This window comes from Rhinopithecus bieti, unplaced genomic scaffold (assembly GCF_001698545.2).
Source record: "Rhinopithecus bieti isolate Rb0 unplaced genomic scaffold, ASM169854v2 scaffold_30846, whole genome shotgun sequence".
In the NCBI taxonomy this organism is placed as follows: Eukaryota; Metazoa; Chordata; class Mammalia; order Primates; family Cercopithecidae; genus Rhinopithecus; species Rhinopithecus bieti.
This window is the reverse complement of record NW_016814438.1, coordinates 2,747,696-2,766,815: the sequence shown is the minus strand read 5'-3', so window position 1 is coordinate 2,766,815 and position 19,120 is coordinate 2,747,696. Positions and strand designations below refer to the sequence as shown.

The 19,120-nt window shown below is 41.0% G+C and overlaps 1 pseudogene; it reads right to left on the bottom strand.

Annotated features, from left to right (window-relative positions):
* Positions 1-2,841: 2,841 nt before the first annotated feature.
* On the bottom strand, positions 2,842-4,502 carry LOC108514579 (protein farnesyltransferase/geranylgeranyltransferase type-1 subunit alpha-like; annotated as a pseudogene).
* Positions 4,503-19,120: the final 14,618 nt, after the last annotated feature.

The following is a 19,120-nucleotide window of genomic DNA, read 5'->3' as shown; positions in this document are numbered from 1 at the left end:
TGCCTAGAGTGCTCTTCCTGTTCCCTTCCCACTCTATCTGACTGACAAGAATGTATTTATATTTTGAGATCCAACTCATATGCTTCTCCCGTAGTTAAGTATTCTCATATTCTCCCTAATCAGAAGAGAGGAACTTGTTCCTTTCTCTAGACTCTCATAATCAGTTACTTGTGTTTTTCTTACAGCACTTTTAAAAAAATATGCTTTATAGTATGGTATAGTTTTAAAACTTCACTGTATTATATTCAAGCACCTAGAGAACAAGAACTACGTCTTAACTTTCACTGTACCCTCACAGGACCTAGTCCATCCTGTTGAATAAACATGTTGGGCTAGGCCAGGCATGGTGGCTCACATCTGTAATCCCAGTGCTTTGGGAGGCTGAGGCAGGGGTATCACTTGAGGCCAGGAGTTTGAGATCAGCCTGGGCAACACAGCAAGAGCTGTCTCCACAAAAAAAAAAACGAAAATAAAAAGCTAGCTGGGAGTGGTGGCATGCGCCTGTAATCCCAGATATTTGGGAGGCTGAGGCAGAAGGATTGCTTGAGCCCACAATCAACATTCTGCCCTAGAGTGGCACATTTATTACAATGAATGAACCTACATTGACACATTGTTACCACCCGAAGTCCATAGTTTACATTAGGCTTCACTCTTGGTGCTATATGTACATGGTTGGGTTATGACAAATGTATAATGACAAGTATCCACCACTGTATCATACAAAGTAGTTTCACTGCTCTAAAGATTCTCTGTGTTCTGCCTATTCATCCCTCCATTCCTGCGAACTCCTGACAACCAGTGATCTTTTTTACTGTCTCTGTAGTTTTGTCTTTTCCAGAATGTCATATAGCTGGAATCATAAAGTATGGAGTCATTTCAAGTTGTCTTCTTTCACTTAGTATAATTATATGGATTTAAGTTTCCTTTATGTCTTTTCATGGAGAATAGAGAGAATGCCACTCTTTTCATGCTTGATAGCTCATTTCTTTTTAGTGCTAAAAAACTTTCCATCCTCTGAATGTACCATGGTTTATTTACTGGTTCACCTACTGAAGAACACCTTGGTTACTTCCAAGTATTGTTAATAATGAATAAAGCTGCTATAAACATTTGTGTGCAGGTTTTTATATAGACATGAGTTTTCAACTTATCTGAATAAATACCATGAAGCATAATTGCTGTATCGTATAGTAAAAAGATGTTTGGTTTTGTGAGAAACTGCCAAGCTGTCTTTCAAGATGGCTTTGCCGTTTTGCATTTCCACCAGCAATGAATGAGCTTTCTTGTTTCTCCATATCCTCACCAGCATTTGGTAGTCAGTGTCTTGGATTTTTGCCATTCTAATTAGTGGTAGTAGCTCACTGTTTTTTAAATTTGCAATACCCAGATGACATATAATGTTGAACATCTTTTTATGTGCTTATTTATCATCAGTTTATCTCCTTTGGAAAGGTACTACTCTCTATTTTCCACCTAAGAAAAATAAATACATGCCAATTTTTCAAACAATATACTGGTTTACAAAGTAAAAAGTTGAAGTTCTCTCTCTCTCAATCTCACTACCCAAAAGTAATCACTGTTAACATTGTTTTCATTCAAGACATGTTTCTATGCATTTACATACCTACAAATGTATATTTTATTTACTCATATGATTTTTATTTTAATAGTATTTTATGAGTTACTTTTTAAATATATGTTAAAGGTATATTACTTTAATATGTCCTGGAGACCTTTCAATATCAGTAATGGGTGCAGAATATGCCAGAGGATGAATGTGTAATAAAGTAACTAATCAGTTCCTTATTGGACATTTACATTGTTTTTTAAATTTTTCTTTTTTTTTTAACCTTTAGGCAATTCTATAATGAACCACCTTTGATATATACACGCACACATCTCTGTACAACAATGCCAGTATTTCTGTGAACAGAGTCTTAGAAATGGAATTGCTGAGTCAAAGATTACATAATTTAACAACATGATAGGAATTGTTCTCAAACTGCCAAACTGTGCACAAAAGAGACTGTTCAAATTTACACTCCCATCTAGTGTTAGAGAGTGGTTCAGTATTCAGAAAGGCCATAAGAGTTTTAAATAGGTGCCTCAGGAGCTACCGGGGAAAAGAAGGGGGTAAGAAAAGGGCTGGTAGTCCACACAGCAATCTCCTGTTGTCTTCAATGAGAACACCTCTCCTTTGATCGACATTATTTATTGGGCTTAGTTTAAAATTCCTCTTGAGGAGAAGTTTCTGGTAGTAGACATTTGAAAACTTTTGAAATAAAAAAATTACCTGTTTTTAAGTGACAAAAATTATTAATTTATAGGTTACTTAGGAATGTTCTCAGGTGCAAGTAACAGATGACCCAACCACAGCAGATTGAATCAGCGAGGGTACAATTTTCTCATGTAACAGAAATGTAGCAGCTGCATTCATTCGGTGGCTCAGTGGCCTTTTAGGCTTTTCCTTTATGGGTGCAAGATGGCACCACTCCAATTCGAGCATCATGTTTGTATTCAAGACGAAGGAAAGGGAGACAGTTTGTATCAGTCACTCTGGCCCTTTTATCAGAATTGCAAAAGTGCTCCTAGAAGCAGTCTGCTTCTCCCTAAGATCTTTGCTCATATGTTATTGGGCAGAGCTTTTTTTGTGTGTAGCATCTAATGGTCACAAGGGAGGTTGAGAAAAGTGATTCATTTTTTCTGGCTTTTATAGTAAGGAAGCAGGCAAAAGATATGTTGGGTGTAGTTGTTGGTTTAGCTGGTCATGATGCTCTGCCCCCAAGTGCTCAGAATACTGAAGACTAAAGATGCAATAACAAACAAGATTGTCCTTATTCTTTTTGCTTGTTTTTTTGCTTTTAGATACAGCTATAACTTTATTACAAAATCATTCTTTTGGCATTAGTTGGTTACAGTGATAGCAAGATAATGTGATTGTGCAGATCAACTCTGATGGAACCACTGTATGGCCTGCTTACTGAACCAAACTTCAGCTACCTCATATCCATTACATACAAGTGACCCGCAGTTATTACCGCTACAAATCTTGACGTGTGTACCACTGAGGGAGGAGTTGATGCTAAGGGAATAGATTACATGTTGATAAGACTACAAAAGTTCCTTTATGGGACTTTTTCTTCCTCTTCCCATCCAGTGACTTTGCTTTAGAATAATCACATTACTTAGAGCTAGTCTGAGTAGCAGCAGCACCCAAGGAGCATCAGTTCTTGTTAAAAAGCAATGCCTGTGTGATGCACTTTTACACCACAGGCAAAGGGAAAGATCCCTCTCATTTTAAACTCCTGCAGAGTCCCTTAATAAAAAATAAAAGCATTCCGTCAAGTTCTTCTGGGTGGTGTTATTGCTGTACATTTGTTGGTGAATCATTTTCTGTGCTGTGTTTGCTTTGAAAGGATCTTCCAATATATCTCCAATATGCCTTTCTTATCATGTCCTTTTCTTTAGCTAGGATTTCATATAACCCTAATGCTTTATTAAGAATATCTTCCTTATTGTCACACTGGTTTTCTAGCATGTCTTCATAGATATCCACAAGAAAGGCAATTAGGTAGGGGGAACTATGACTTGGTTGTAAATCAAGTAATTGATTTAACACATTAGGATATTTGGAAAGACCATGATCCTGTAAAATCCCTTTCAAATAGTTCCATGCACTTTCATTATGTGGCACTAGTTGAATCATTTCCAGAGTGTATTGGACTTCTCTCTCCAATACAGCACGATCAATGTAGCCAGTGGTGTTAGAAATAACGAAGTATCTTTGGTTCCAGACAGAGCTATTTCTCACATCCTCTTTGAGAAGTTGGTCCACATACTGCAGCTCATTATCCCAAAGTTTAAATTCCTGAATAACCCATTGTCAATGCTGCCAGGCATGATAATTCTTTGCATCCTGATTAAGAATATTAGCAAAAATTCAGGCTCCTGAGATGGATCTCTTAGCCGTTCCACTAATACTCGCCTATGATGCCAAACTTGATAGTTTTGGGGCTGCCCCTCAATTATGGCAGTGATGTAGTTCATTTCCTCATGTAGATCCTTCTGAAGTGACTTTAAGAGGACTCTCCAGAAATGCCACACTGTATAATTGGCTGCATTTAACTCAGTAGCATCCCAGGTTAGCTTAAAAGTTCGTTTGCTTCTTTCATCATGCTGCAGGATAGCTCAGAAGTAATCATAAACATCTCTAAATTTGTCACTATAAATGATCTGGACCATGGGATTGGGGCCATCGTTCTGCAGCACTGGATCTATATCAGCCCATTCTTCTCTGACCCTGCACAGGAGGCAGGAGGGCGAGTCTAGGCTCAGAAACCTGTCGTCCACGGGGGAAGCCACGGCTTCCCCAGCCTCGGCTGCCATCTCTTCCTCGTGCTGCTGCTGGGGCAGGGGTGGATGCTGCTAGGGCGGGGGCTACTCCAGCTGCCCAGGCTCGCTGCCTTGCGCAGCCTCCCGACCCCCTCGGTGGCCACCATCTGAAGATAGTCCTTATTCTGAAGGTGTTAACAAACAGAAGTGCAAACAAACCAGTTTGCACCAATATGCAATAAAAACATTATATGTCCCAATGCAAAATATGTAGAGGAGATATTAGAGGCCCAAAGAAGAATGGTTAATTCTATCTCAAGTGGGGAGGGATGGTAGGAGATCAAATAAGACTGTATCCAAAAAGTGACGTTTAAACAGAGTCTTGGAAAATGAGTAGATACTCAGTGAGTGAAATGTATTCTAGGTAAAGGAATGGAGGTTCTGAGGCACAAATCCATGCAGTGCATTCCAGGAGCTGCAGGCAGTTCATCATGACTGAGGAGGAGGTTTGGAGCTAGATGATGATCCGGGAGACCTAGGGAGAGATGAAGCTGGAAATTGATGCTGGGACCAAGTCACGCAGAGGGCTTACTGTGTTTCACAACAAGGACTCAGGAAACCCTTGTGACCTGGACTGTATCATTGAGATTGTGTCACCTAAGCTGTCCAGTGCAACCATAAAGTGGAAAGCATGTGAAAAAAAAGTCCGAAGTACCTAAAACCTTTGTTGGATTTCCCTTTCACCTGGGTGCAGCTACACTTCAACACCCGAGTAGCCTGCACACCTGATAGCCCTATTGGGTAAATACTATTGAGTCCTTAATCAACTCTTGAGTTGTATTTGCCACCGACTCCTAGGGAAAGTTACTGCACTTCTCTGGGCCTCAATTTCATCATCTATAAAATAAAAATTAAACTTTGTAGTATTGAATTTTACTTCCCCCACCCTCAAAATGTTTTCAGATGCATGATTCAGGAACATCAACCTGGTATAATTAAAGGGAAAACAACATCAAGAAAGGTTTTTGAGTCAGAAAGACCTGGGTGTGAATCCTGGCTCTCCATGTGTTAACAGAGTTACTATGTGGCAACTCCTTGACCTGTGGTTTTCTCATATACAAAACAGGGATAAGGCACCTATCAGTGCCTGAAGCATAGCTATTACCCAATAAGTAGCACTGTTTTTATATTGTTTTTAAAATTTACATCTACCCTATAAGGTAGGTGAAATAGGTCTAAAGTTACCCTAAAGTTGAAGATCCAGAGGCATACAGATATTAGTAATTTGCCAAAAGAGCAGCCAGCTAGATAAGTGGTAGAACACGGCACAAATCCAAGTTCTTATTCTTTTCATAAATGGTGCAGCAGCTTCTTTCCTCCAAGTGGTACGATGGGATTCAGATCTCTGTGATGCCTGTCAAGCGAATGATTTTATAAACAAATTAGATAGCCCCACACCTTCCTTAAATCTGAGCTCACGGAACAGGCAGGCTTGGGTTATCTCATGCTTTATAATCATTTATGGATGTGTGACTGGGATACTCTAGCCCTGTGTCTAGCTTTAGCATGACTATAACCTGCCAGGAGAGGGAGCTCATACTGACTCCATGCTAAGGTTACAGATACCCTGGAGACTTCAAGGGCTGCAGCACGGCGAGGAAAGGAAGGGTGGGGTTTTCCGTGTTACGGGTAATAACTACGCAGCTTTCTGGGAATGCGTATTTTGGGAAAAACACTGACACTATTAAAAAAAAAAAAAAGGTGAGATTATGACACAGAAAGAAATGACCTTTACCAGGAGGAAGTAGAAAGAAAAAAAGAGGAAGTGACTAGAGCAAAGGAAGACAAAAGGAAATTTGGCACAACAGGGTAAGTTTTGTTAGTGCTGCACTTTTATTTAAATAGAAGGTAGACAAATGAAAAATTTTTAGACTTGTACTGCAGGAGCATAAGAATGGAATGAATGTTTTAAAAAAATATTCTGAGAACAGAATTAGCATGTGTCCTCCTAAGAGTTCTTTCTCTATTTTGCTCCAATAAATATTAACTTGCCATATGTCCAAACCCTGTGCTAGGCACTAAAGATATGGAAATGAACAATTGAGCTCTTGATCTCAAAGAATGATCAGTACAGCAGAACAGATTTACACATGAGCAGTAAATTACCAGAAAGCCTGCCACCTTCTATGCAGTTGTTGCTAGTAGAGGACAGAGGGGAAAGCTCTTATATCACCATGGGGGAAGGTCAAATAATATTTATGATAATTATAGATAATTTTTTTGTGGGCACTCACCACCTGGCAGGCAGTCTGCCAAGTGCTTTATGTGGGTTATGTCATTTGAGCCTCATAATAATGCAGGTGTTATTCTGCGATTTTCATTCTTTAGATGTGAAAATAGAGAAGTAACTTTTCCAAAATCATAAGTGGTGGAGATAAGTTTTTCCAAGGAGAAAACCTGGGCTAAGTACTAAAAACAACAACAACAAAATCAGACAGAAATGAAAGAGAAGAAGGATGGTGAAAAGGGGAAATGGGAGAGAATATTCTGTGCAGAAATAACAATATGAAAGAGGCTGGTCAGCAAGTGACAGCAGATTGCAGTGGAAAAATCACAAGTTGTTCAATGTTACTGGAGTTTTCAAGGCATGTTGAGGGGTAGAAAGAATTGAAATTAGAATGATGGACATGGGTCAGATCACAATGGGCTAGCCATGTCCTCAGAAAGAGTTTGAACTTTATTCCGAAACCACTGAAGCATGAAATAAGGAAAACAAAATAATAAGAATAAGAATGTTGTTATTGTGTGGGCTGAATAATGGTCCCCCAAAGACGGTTTCACATCCTGATATGGTTTGGGCGTTTGGTGCCTCGCAAAAACAGAGCCCCACACTTAGTTTAATGCCCTGCTGTTGCTCTCTTGAAATTTTTAATAATTACTTTACAACGGGCCATTCTGCATTTTCATTTTGCACTGGGCCTCACAAATTATGTAGCCAGTATTGCCTAATTCTAACATTAATCCTGAAAAACAAAAAATTATACTCACTTTATAAACCAAGACACTGAAAATCTCAGAGACGGAGTATAATCCAGTAATAAATGCCTTTAGTCAGGTAAATTCTGCTACTTGCCAGTCAGGGCCCCTAGGACAAGCTTACTAATTCCTTCCAAGCCTCACTTTCTTCTTTTGCATAGTAATTACAGTATCTGCCTGGCAGAGTGGTCATGAGCAGTAGAAATAACATATGTAAAGTACTGACACAGTGCTGGCAGATCAGAGGAACTCGGATGGTAGTTGCTATTGCTCAAAGTCCCAGACTTAGTAAGAGTTGAAGAAGGAGTTCATGCCTATAGTTTCTTTTTTTTCTCTCAGACTTGTATTTTGGAAGATCATTCTGGCACAATGTGGGCTGGTGAAATGTAAGACCAGAGGCAAGAAGACCAGCTCAGAAACTGTGGCAATGTCATAGACAATTTCTGGAAAGACTGTCCATCTCATGCCATCTCTTTTTCCTTTGATATTTGCCTCTAATATGTAGAAGTCATCCTCCAGAGCTGTGTCCTCATCACATGACTCAACCTTCCTAACCTTCTCAATCTTTGCTGGTGCCCAGATTTCCCCAGAAATTTGGAATTTTGATCCAAGAGATGCAGAGGCTGAGCATTGTTGGAACCAAGTCATATTCATAGCAGACTCTCCAGAGAAGGCCCAGAACAACCTGCTTGCTGCTGAGGTCCCCAGAGCCACTCTAAAGCCTGCCTCTCCGCAATGATTTCTCAGTTTCTCCTTTCATTCCACACATGTATACATTCAATAAATTTTTTTCCATTCCCTTCTGAAATGACAAGGTGCAACTAATAGAACCATGTAACAATGCTAGAGTTATTGGGAGATATAGTTGAAACATTAATCAAATTTGTGTAATAGGTTTAGGGAGAAGAAGGTGCACATTTAGGAATATGTAGGTGCAGAAGAAAGAGTTTGGAGTGACTTCCGCATTTCTGGCTTCAGTGACTGTGTTGCTATTGCTACAATCATAAAGGTAGGGCATATGGGGAAAAGAAGGAGTGATTGGAGAGGGAGATACTGGACTTGAGGTGCCTAGAGGACATTCAAATGGAGATATACAGTTGGAAATTAGATATGTGCTTCTGGAATTCAAGAGAGTAGTCTAGGCTGGCAATACATTTTTGGGAATTTTCAGCATTTAAATTGTCATTACCGCCATGGGGGTGAATGAGATTGCCCAGAGTATTAAGTTAAAAAAGAAGGATCCAAGAATGAAATCTTATATTTTTTAATATCAATGTATAAGAATCAGGTAGAAGAAAAGAAACTCTGAAAGGAGGCTTAGAAGGAATGGCCAGGGAGGGAGAAGCAGAACCAGGAGAAGTGCCAAATGAAAGGAGAATGTGGAAAAGGATATGACGTCTAAATCAGTCCAGCATCATTACCAGTGTCCTCTTCATCTACAGCTGAGGCTGCAGTCACCCTATCAAACATACCTCCTGAGCCTGCTCCCAGACCCAGGGAATTTTTTTTCTTTTCTTTTTTTCTTTTTAAGATGGAGTCTCACTCTGTCACCCAGGCTGGAGTGTAGGGGCGCGATCTTAGCTCACTGCAGCATTCGCCTCCTGGGTTCAAGCGATTCGTGTGCCTTAGCTGGGATTATAGGTGACTGCCACCACGCCCATGCTAATTTTTGTATTTTTAGTAGAGATGAGGTTTCATCATGTTGGGCTGGTCTCGAACTCCTGACCTCGGGTGATCTGCCCTTCTTGGCTTCCCAAAGTATTGGGACTACAGGCGTGAGTCACTGCGCCCTACCCAAACCCAGGGAATTTCTTTAAGCCCCATCTTCTGCCCTTTGCTATGGCCCTAGATTCTCCCGCACTGCTTGGCTTTTTTGGATGGATGGCTTAGAGTAACAGCTGATGGATGTTAAAATATCATGAGTTCACCAACAATGAAAGAAATGCAAATTGAACAGCCTAAGATTGTTAAGATTCAGGCCAGGTGTGGTGGCTCATGCCTGTAATCCCAGCACTTTGGGAGGCCGCAGAATGCAGATCACCTGAGGCCAGGAGTTTGCGACCAACCTGGCCAACATGCTGAAACCTCATTTCTACTAAAAAATACAAAAATTAGCTGGATGTGGTTGTGCATGCCTGTAATTCCCAGCTACTGGGGAGGCTGAGGCAGAAAAATCACTTGAACCCGGGAGGGAGAGGTTGCAGTAAGCCAAGATTGGGCCACTGCACTTCAGCCTGGGTGACAGAGTTCTGTCTCAAAATAAAAATAAAAATAAAAAATAAGGTTCTATCATGTACCTGTACCTGATATGGTTTGACTCTGTCCCCACCCAAATCTCACCTTGAATTGTAATAATCCCCATGTGTCAAGGGCCAGGCCAGATGGAGATAATTGAATCATGGGACGGTTTCCCCCATACTGTTCTCATAGGAGTGAATAAATCTCATGAGATCTAATGGTTTTATAAAAGGGAGTTCCCTGCACAAGCTCTCTTGCCTGCCACCATGTAAGACATGACTTTGCTTCTCCTTTGCATTCTGCCCTGATTGTGAGGCCTCCCCAGCCATGTGGAACTGTGAGTCAATTAAACCTCTTTTCTTTATAAATTATCCAGCCTCAAGTATGTCTTTATTAGCAGTGTGAGAACAGACTAATACAGTAACTATATCATTAATATATACAAATGAAGCAACAAAGCCTTATGTTGGCAGAGGCTGTGGAGAGGAAGGCAAGTGCAAACTTTGCTGATAGCATTTTAGGTACAGTCAATTTTTCTGCAGGGTAACCAGGGAAGCAGTACATGAGCTGTATGTGTCCTTTGTTCCACTTTGGAACATACCTCAAAGACATAAGCTAAAGGAAAAATGTAGTAAGCACTGAAGATTCTAGTCCCACTATTTATAATGTCCCCAAATGAAAACAATCCAAGTCCTCAGCTTTAAAGTAATTTTTAAATAATGTCCGACTGATTTGGAATGCTGTGTAACCATTGAAACTGATAACCATGTGAACATGGAAATATATCTATGAAATAATGTTAAGTGAAAAAAGCAAACCACAGTAAGTGTCAGTGAGGGCAGAGAAAAGTGGGAACCCTCAATATATTGTTGGTGGGAATATAAAATGGTACAGCCACTTTGGAAAACACAATCTGAAAGTTCCTCAAAAAGTTAAACATAGAGTTATCATTTGACAATGTCACTCCTAAGTATATACCCAAGAGAAATGAAAACATATGTCCACATAAAAACTTATACACAAATATTCATAACAGCACTACTCATAATAGTCAAAAGGTAGAAACAACTCAGATGTCCATTGGCTGATAAAATGATAAAGAAAAGGTGCTATATTCACACAATGGAGTATTATTTGGCCGTAAAAAGGATAAAGTAGGTACATGCTTCAGCATGGATGAATCTTGAAAACATTATGATAAGTGAAAGAAGGCAGTCACAAAAGACCGCATGTTATATGAAACCATTTCTATGAAATGTCCAGAATAGGCAAATATAGAGATAGAAAGTAGACTAGGGGTTGCTGAGGCTTGGGAAGGGTGGGGAGGATGGGAGGATTCAGATGTGACAGTAAAAGGTACAGGGTTTCTTTTTGAGATGCTAAAAATGTCCTCAAATTGATTGTGGTCATGGTTATACAACTCTGTGAATATACCCAAAACCACTGGATGTACACTTTAAGTAGGTGGATTGTATGGTATGTGAATTATATCCCAATAAAGCTATTACAAATTTTTTTAAAAAAATCATTAAATAGTATGTTTACAGTGGGTAAACTTTATGAAGAAATATATAATATACATACAAAAACTTCAATAAAGTATTTTTTTTTCTTTTTTTTGAGATGGAGTCTCGTCTTGTCGCCTGGGCTGGAGTGCGGTGCCACCATCTAGGCTCACTGCAAGCTCTGCCTCCTGAGTACACGCCATTCTCCTGCCTCAGCCTCCTGAGTAGCTGGGACTACAGGTGTCCGCCACCACGCCCGGCTAATTTTTTGTATTTTTAGTAGAGACGAAGTTTCACTGGGTTAGCCAGGATGGTTGCAATCTCCTGACCTTGTGATCCACTCGCCTTGGTCTCCCAAAGTGTTGGGATTACAGGTGTGAGCCACCCGTGCCCGGCCAAGGCTTTTTTTTTTTTTAAAAAAAAAAAAAAAGAAAGAAAGAAAAACACACTTGGGCACGGTGGCTCACGCCTGTAATCCCAGCACTTTGGAGGTCAAGCGGGTGGAAACACCTGAGTTCAGGAGTTAGAGACCAGCCTGACCAACATGGAGAAACCCCGTCTCTAATTAAAAAATACAAAAAAATTTAGCAGGCAGTGGTGGGTGCATGCCTGTAATCCCAGCTACTTGGGAGGCTGAGGCAGGAGTATTGCTTGAAACCCGGGAGGCATGATTACAGTAAGCCGAGATCGATGCCATTGGCACTCACTCACAGTGTGAGCCAACAAGAGACAGAGAAACTCCATCTCAGAAAGAAAACAGAGAGAGAGAGAGAGAGAGAGAGAGAGAGAGAGAGAAAGAAAGAAAGAAAGAAAGAAAGAAAGAAAGAAAGAAAGAAAGAGAAAAAAGAAAGAAAGAAAGAACAGAACAAACTAGTCCCTGCCTTGTAAGCATCTATATTTTTATAAAGTAACAAAGGCTGGAAGATACTGGGAGTCAGTGAAGGTATAACAGAAAGATACCAGATCTGCAATCTATAGGCCTGGTTCCATTCCTCCTCATCCTGTTATTTTCTAACTATGTGACCTTGTTTGAGGCTTAGTTCTTTCATTTATAAAGTAGAGGTATTAGTTCCTACCTCACATGGTTATTTTGAGGCATCAATGTTTAGTGGGTTCATTTTCTTGCCCTTCAGGATTGCTTAAGCAGGAAGTTAAAACAAGGTGGCAATAAAAGTACAATAACATATGTGAAAGGGATTTGAAAGTGAAACCTCCTATGAAAGAATAAGATAGTCTAGATCCTGATTACACTTCTGGCCCAGAAAATAGCATCAACATAGCCTCAGCTTCAAAAAGAAATGACCATCCTTTTGCCTGAGTGCTTTGAAAAATGCCTTTATAACTGGCCATGTGAAAATTAAGAAAAGCTTTCCAAATTCTGAAAATTTACACTTGTTTTAAAGGTAATTTGGGAGCGACACAAAGGAGCTAAGGTGTGTTAATGCCAAGTTACCATAGCAACATGCTTGGCTGCTCTATCCTTCCCAGTCCTGGGCCTACCCCCAGATGTGATGATGAGCCCAGTAAACACCAGAACTACGCCATTCTACATGAAATTATTTTCTCCATATGCAGACAGGGGAGACATTCATGCTTTCCCACAAATAATATTTGAAGGGAGAAGCCCTGAATGTTTACAAAACAATCTCCTCTCTTTTTTCCAGAATCAGAATCAAGATCCTATACACCCATTGCAATGCCTGGCATGTAGTAAGTATTCAACATATAGCTGTTTAATGAATGAATGGTCAGAATTTACCTAGAAGTCCAAGGTTGGAATAGAACACCATTGTTCATTAGCAGAAGAGACTATTAAATTATAGGCCAGGAATTTCAGAAAAGAGATTTAAATTCATACTCCACATAATTTGGTGTCTGTTCCAAGCCACACAGCATTTTCACATCTGTATCTGCCCTGTTTATTAAATTTCTTCAGCCCATAGCTAATTCCTCTCAAATATCATACTTGTTATTCGGAACGGACACAATGCGATTCTACCAGTGTTATTCAACCTGTTACAAGGCACACATTTTCAAAGGCTGTGTGGGAACAGTATGTGAAAATGGCTTCATGAATGTGCTGTCCTCCACCCTTCCGATTTCTTGGCTTGATCTTGCTAGAGAAGGGAGCCTAAGCAGGCCTGCATCTGGGTAAATTGTTTCCTCCTTGAAATGGGCAGAGGCAAACATCACTAGTGCCAAGAGGGCTGTTTTTGAAGTCATTCTTGTGGGATTGGAAAGCCTCTCTTGACTCAGGAGCCAGGCTCTCAGTCCCACCACCGAGTCAGGCTTTGAAAGTAGCTCGTATCTGCTTCCCCCATATAGTCTCACATTTTTGGCAGAACCTCTGGGTTCTTTCTCTCTTAGAAGACATTTCTTTCTTGTAATCTCCCTCTTTGTATGAAACCCCTGAGGTCAAAGGGGAAGAACAGTAAAGTCTCCTCTTCATCACCAGATTTTCAGAGAACTGTTTCAAACCAAGAGCAATAACAGCACCTGCCAACTGCCGATCATTGGCACTTTGCAGACATTATCTCAGTTAATCTTCAAAAGTCCTTGGAATACTTGGAAGGCAAGTATTTTTTATTCCCATTTTATCTTTGAGGAAATCAAGGCTCAGAGAGATTTCAGTCAGTGCCTGAGCCATTACTTAAACTCAGGTTTAGCTGGCCATGGTGGCTCATGCCTGTAATTCCAACACTGGGAGGTCAAAACGGGAGGATCGCTTGAGCCTAGGAGTTTGAGACCAGCCTGAGAAGCAGAGCAAGACTATGTCTACAAAAAAATAAAAATAAAAAAAGTAGCAGGGCATGGTGGCATGTGCCTGTAGTCTTAGCTTCTCTGGAGGCTGAGGTGGGAGGATTGCTTGAGCCCAGGAGTTTAAGGTTACAGTGAGCTATGATTGCACCACTGTACTCCAGCCTGGGTGACAGAGTGAGACCACCATGTCTAAAAAACAAGCAAACAAACAAACTGAGGTCTGAGTATATGCTTTCATCTAAAATAGCTAAAAACAACAAAAGCAGCAATAATTTTTGCCAATATCCCTCTGCACTAGAGAGTCTGGGGAGAGCCAAGGAAGAAAATCCTGGCTTGAACAATACCCTCACATTGCTTAGACCTTAATCATACTAATTTTAGACTTTAATTGTAGTAGCATATGTGTTGTGGTTGGTGGCTGTAGAAAAGGACTGAGCAGGAAATACCGGACCCAGATTCCGGCTGGTTAGGAAGAGTAACAGATACCAGAAGTGGCTCTGCTTCTGATGCTTTTTCATTTCTCTCTTTCCGTCCTTCAAGATCCATCTGTGTGAAAAGTTTCCTGACCACCCACATAATCCCCAGCATTAATCCTTTATTTTGTGCTCCCACTGAATTTTGTTACATCTTACCACATTTTATTTTAATATACATTTCCTAACTGGCTAGAGCACCTTGAGGCCAGTACCTGTGTCTTAGTCCTCTTTGTACCTAGCACACTGAACAGTTCCTGGTTAATAAACTCTCAAGTCAATGTTACCACTTAATAAATAATGACCTTCTCTTTATCTTGGTTTTTTAATTTTCAACCAGTATCCTCACTTTCCCTACATTCTGACTTGGATGGAACTTACATTCTTCTTGGCTGCCCCGCGTCTGAGCCCCCTTCCTGGGTCTGGGGAAACTGCCATTGCATAAGACACGCTGGGCGGTAGAATGTGTCTTCCCCTGACGGAAGCTGGAAAAGAGGCCAGTTACCCTCCTGGGTCCCTGGCAGCTGGTGCACAAGCATATGACCTAATCTTGGCCCCCCTGATATTACTGCCTGAGACTTAAGTTTGAAGCAAATGACCCAAGAAACTGGGACAGTTTAGAATTTGTGCTGGTGGCAGCACTGGTGTCCACTGCTCAGTGAGAGAGGAAGCAGCATTTTAACCAGGATGTTTCTGGGGTGTGGTCTTCCCTGTGGTTCTCTTTCAGTTCCTGTCCATTTTCCAAGCTTGATTCTCTAGACTGCTTGTCAATCCTGTGATCTTCCTGCTATCTCTCTAATAAACTCTTTTTTTGACTAAGATAGTCAGAGTTAGCACCTGTTACAACCAAGAGCCCTGACTGATGGACTTGGTGGCCTCATAGTACATGGTCCTGGGTCCTGGAAAACCAAAGGCCAACTTCTACCTGATTCAAACTCAAGGCAGAGACACAGGATTACTCCTTAGTTTGCCATACTTTTAACCCTTCACATTCATTATTACATTTCATCCTCACATCAACTCTAACAGTAGGCAAGTAGGGTGGGTAATAAAATGAGGTTTTAAAATGAGAAAAGTGAAGCTCAATTAGTCTGGATGGCTTCCCTGAAGTCCCGAAACTGATGGCAGAACTCAAACTACAATCCAAATCTTCTGATTCCCAGCCAAAGGCTCTTTATAGTTAAATAACACTGAATTATTTATGTTTTGACTTTTTAAAACATTCATCCAAAAATATTCATTAAGTAACCATTATGTGTCAATCATTGATGAGGACAACAGACTCCCTCTATTCTAGGCTCAATACTATGGTTTCTGAAAGTACTGTAAGTATCAGTATAAATATGTTTATTAATAATACTCTACATTTGGGAAAGAGTATAACACTGTTGTTAAAACCTAAGCCAGCCTGCTTGGGACCAAACTCTTGCTCCCCTCCTTACTGTTTGTGCATAGCACATGCGGTCAATGTTCTGCCCATAACCTCTCAGCCCTCCCCTGTGCAGCTTGAAGTCTGCTTACTGAGAACACTTATGACTCACTGCCTGAAGAGCACGCTGGGCTCCTGTGCGAGGTGAAGCTGGGAATTCCAGAGTTAACATCTGAGAAACAGTCCTCAAATAGTGACAGATGGAGATTTGGAGAGAAACACCTCGGCTTCCTTGCCTCTTGGTGGAAATACTTCGGAGGCATATTCCTCATGGTCTTCCCAAATTTCCCAGTGGGATTGAGCTCCAGGTACCCTCAGTGGTAACGTCTCCGATAGCACACACCTTATTGGCTCCTTCTCTTCTGTACCTCGCTTCCCTACTTTCTGACTGGGGTTCCCTAGGATCACCCCCCAAATAAACTACCTTTGTTTGAATCCTTTTCTCAAGGTCTACTTCTGAGAGAATCCAAACCAATACACCATGTGACCTTGGGACTATGACTCAATAAAGCCCTGTAAAATGAAGATTATATTACCTGCCTCATAGAGACACATTCATGACACAAAGTAGCCTGGCTCCTGCTTTCACATAATCAACACTCCCTGTTCACCATTGTTGTGTCTGTAGCACCATCTGTTTTCAGAGCACTTGCCCACATGTCTTCCTTCTCAATCAGAGGAGCTTCATCTCTTGCCACCCCATCACACCTGCCTGGCTCCATGCCAGATGCTGTTCTTTACTTTGGCCCTGCCCTCCCATTTACATGTGTCTGAGATGAGCAACTTCCTTCACATGTTTGTGACTCAGCACATGGTGTTCTCCTTGCCTGGGTATACTTTCCCCTCCCCACATTTATCTCCTGCCTGTCTATCAAGCTCCCACCCCAGGTTGACCTCCTCTAGGAAGCTTTCCCCCATTCTCCTCCCTTCCTCTTCTGTTCTATCCACACCATGCACACGCACACCCATACACCCACACACTGGGGCATGCAAGGAGGGTACCTCACCCAGGCGTGCTCTCTCCATCACTGCATATCACCTAGAACTGTAGTTATTGGTTTTCTTACCTGCCTGCTTTGCTAGACTGTGAGCATCTGTCTACAGCAGGGATTGTATCTTTTTTTCTATATTTCTGGTGCATAGCCTAGTGCCTGTCTCAAAAAATGTAAAATTTTTCAGTTGAGGAAACAGTGGCTTAAAAGTTTAATGGATCCCATTCCAGTTCATACAATTAATATATGGCAGAACAAGAACTCAAAACTGATCATGTGGCTTCAAAGTTGAACATTTTTTCTACAATATCATAGCTGTGAGGATTTTTGTGCTAGAGATGCACAGCATATCCTTCCCAACATCACATCTCTTCTTAGAAAATAAACTCCATCCACAGCCTTGGAGGAAGGGCAGTTTTCCATTCAAAATGACCCAGTCTCCAGCTATAATTGACTGGCTAGGAGAGGACGTCTGACCAAAGAGAGAGCCAAGTCAGACTATCTCTCCTGGGAATCTAGAGAGATAGGATCAGTTGGCTACAGGCACTGGACCTATGTGGTGGCAGAGAATAAGGGCAACAGAGGGTGACGTTTTGGGACTTCTGTTTTGGGTCATGTCATCTGATGAGCTGTGAGAGTTGATCTACCATGAGACAGAATATGATGATGATGATATGATGATGATGATGATGATGATGATGAGAGACACAGAAACAGGGAGACCATCTTCTTCTATTTCCAGTCCTTCATGAGGTTGGGTTCTGTGAGATATATTTAATCCTTCATAAATACATTTCCTGTCTCTTAAGCTAACTCAGTTGTTTCTCTGTCTTAGAACCAGATACAAGATAGCCTGTTCTCTGCAGCTGAGACAAACCCTGAAGGAGCTGAAGGCTGTCTGCTGACCATATTTCCCCTGACTGAATATCAAGTCCTTCCTAGAAGGGGAATCTAGCCAATAGGTCTCCTTGTCTATGATACCAGGTGAGGGGTATGCCATGATTATGGTCAGAGCAAACCAGATAGTCACTAATGTGTTCACCTGAGGTCAGCAAATTCATGCTTTGCCACCTAATAGTCTGTTTTTGAAAATAAAAATTTTAATTTCATCTTTTAAAAATTAGTTTCACATTAACATTACAGATTAAAATATACCTAAAGAGCAAATGAAAGATTTAATTATAAGCACAGTGATTTTAGTATTTATGCAATTTGGTACCTACCTCTTATGATTATCTAGTGTACGTAATATAGTCTGGGTTCTTCTATACATCTCCCTTCAGCCATGAATATAACACACAGTTATAACTATAGGTGAGCCCGTTAAAGGGTAAGTCAGATCATGTCACATCTCTGACCATAAGGTGCCACATGATCTCGCCATCTGTTGTGTAACTTCTCTGATCTAATCTCTTATGACTCCCTCCCATGCGACACTGGCCTCCATCTTCCTTCAACATACCAGGCACATTCCCATTTCATGGCTGGATTAGTTTTCTAGGGCTGCCGTTGCAAAGTACCACAAACTAGGTGGCTCAAAACAACAGAAATTTATTGTCTCACAGTTCCGGAGGTGAGAAGTCCAAAATCAAGGTGTTAACCAGGGCCATGCTCCCACTAAAACCTGTAGGAGAGAACTCTTGCCTGCCTCTTCTGAGATTCTGGCTGTGGCTGTCAACTCTAGGCATTCCTTGGCTTGCAGTTGTATCACTTAAATCTCTCTTTTGTCATCCCACAGCACTTTCCCTGTGTCTCTCTGTCTCTGTGTCCTCTCATAAAACACCAGTCATATTGGATTAGGGCCCACCCTAGTGACCTCATCTTAACTTGATCTGTAAAGATCCTGTCTTCAAATAAGGTCACATTTCACATGTACCAGGGCTTAGGACTTCAACATATCTTTTGGCGATGGGAAATAATTCAACCCACAACAACGGCCTTTACAGTTATTCTTCTGCTTAGAATGCTTTTGCTCCGGATGTCTACACTGTTCACCTTCTCTTGTGCTTCTGGTCTTTACTCAAATGTTACTTCCTTGTCAAGGCCTTCCTTAGCCACCTTATCTGAAATCACAACATCTGTTCCCCAGTATTTGCTAGTCCGCTTCCCTGCTTTATTTTTCTCTTTATCACTTGTAATTAGCATATTGTATGTTGTATTTCACGTACTCTTATTGTCTATTGTCTGTCTCCCCTGGTGGCATGAAAACTCCAAGAAAGCAGGGATTTCTGTGACTTTTGTTCAAGGCTATGTTGCCAGCATGTAGAACAGAGCCTGGCACAAAGGATACTTGTTGAACATATGTAAGAATCTCCATGTCCAAAGCCCTATGTTCAGAGCTCTAAGACTTCT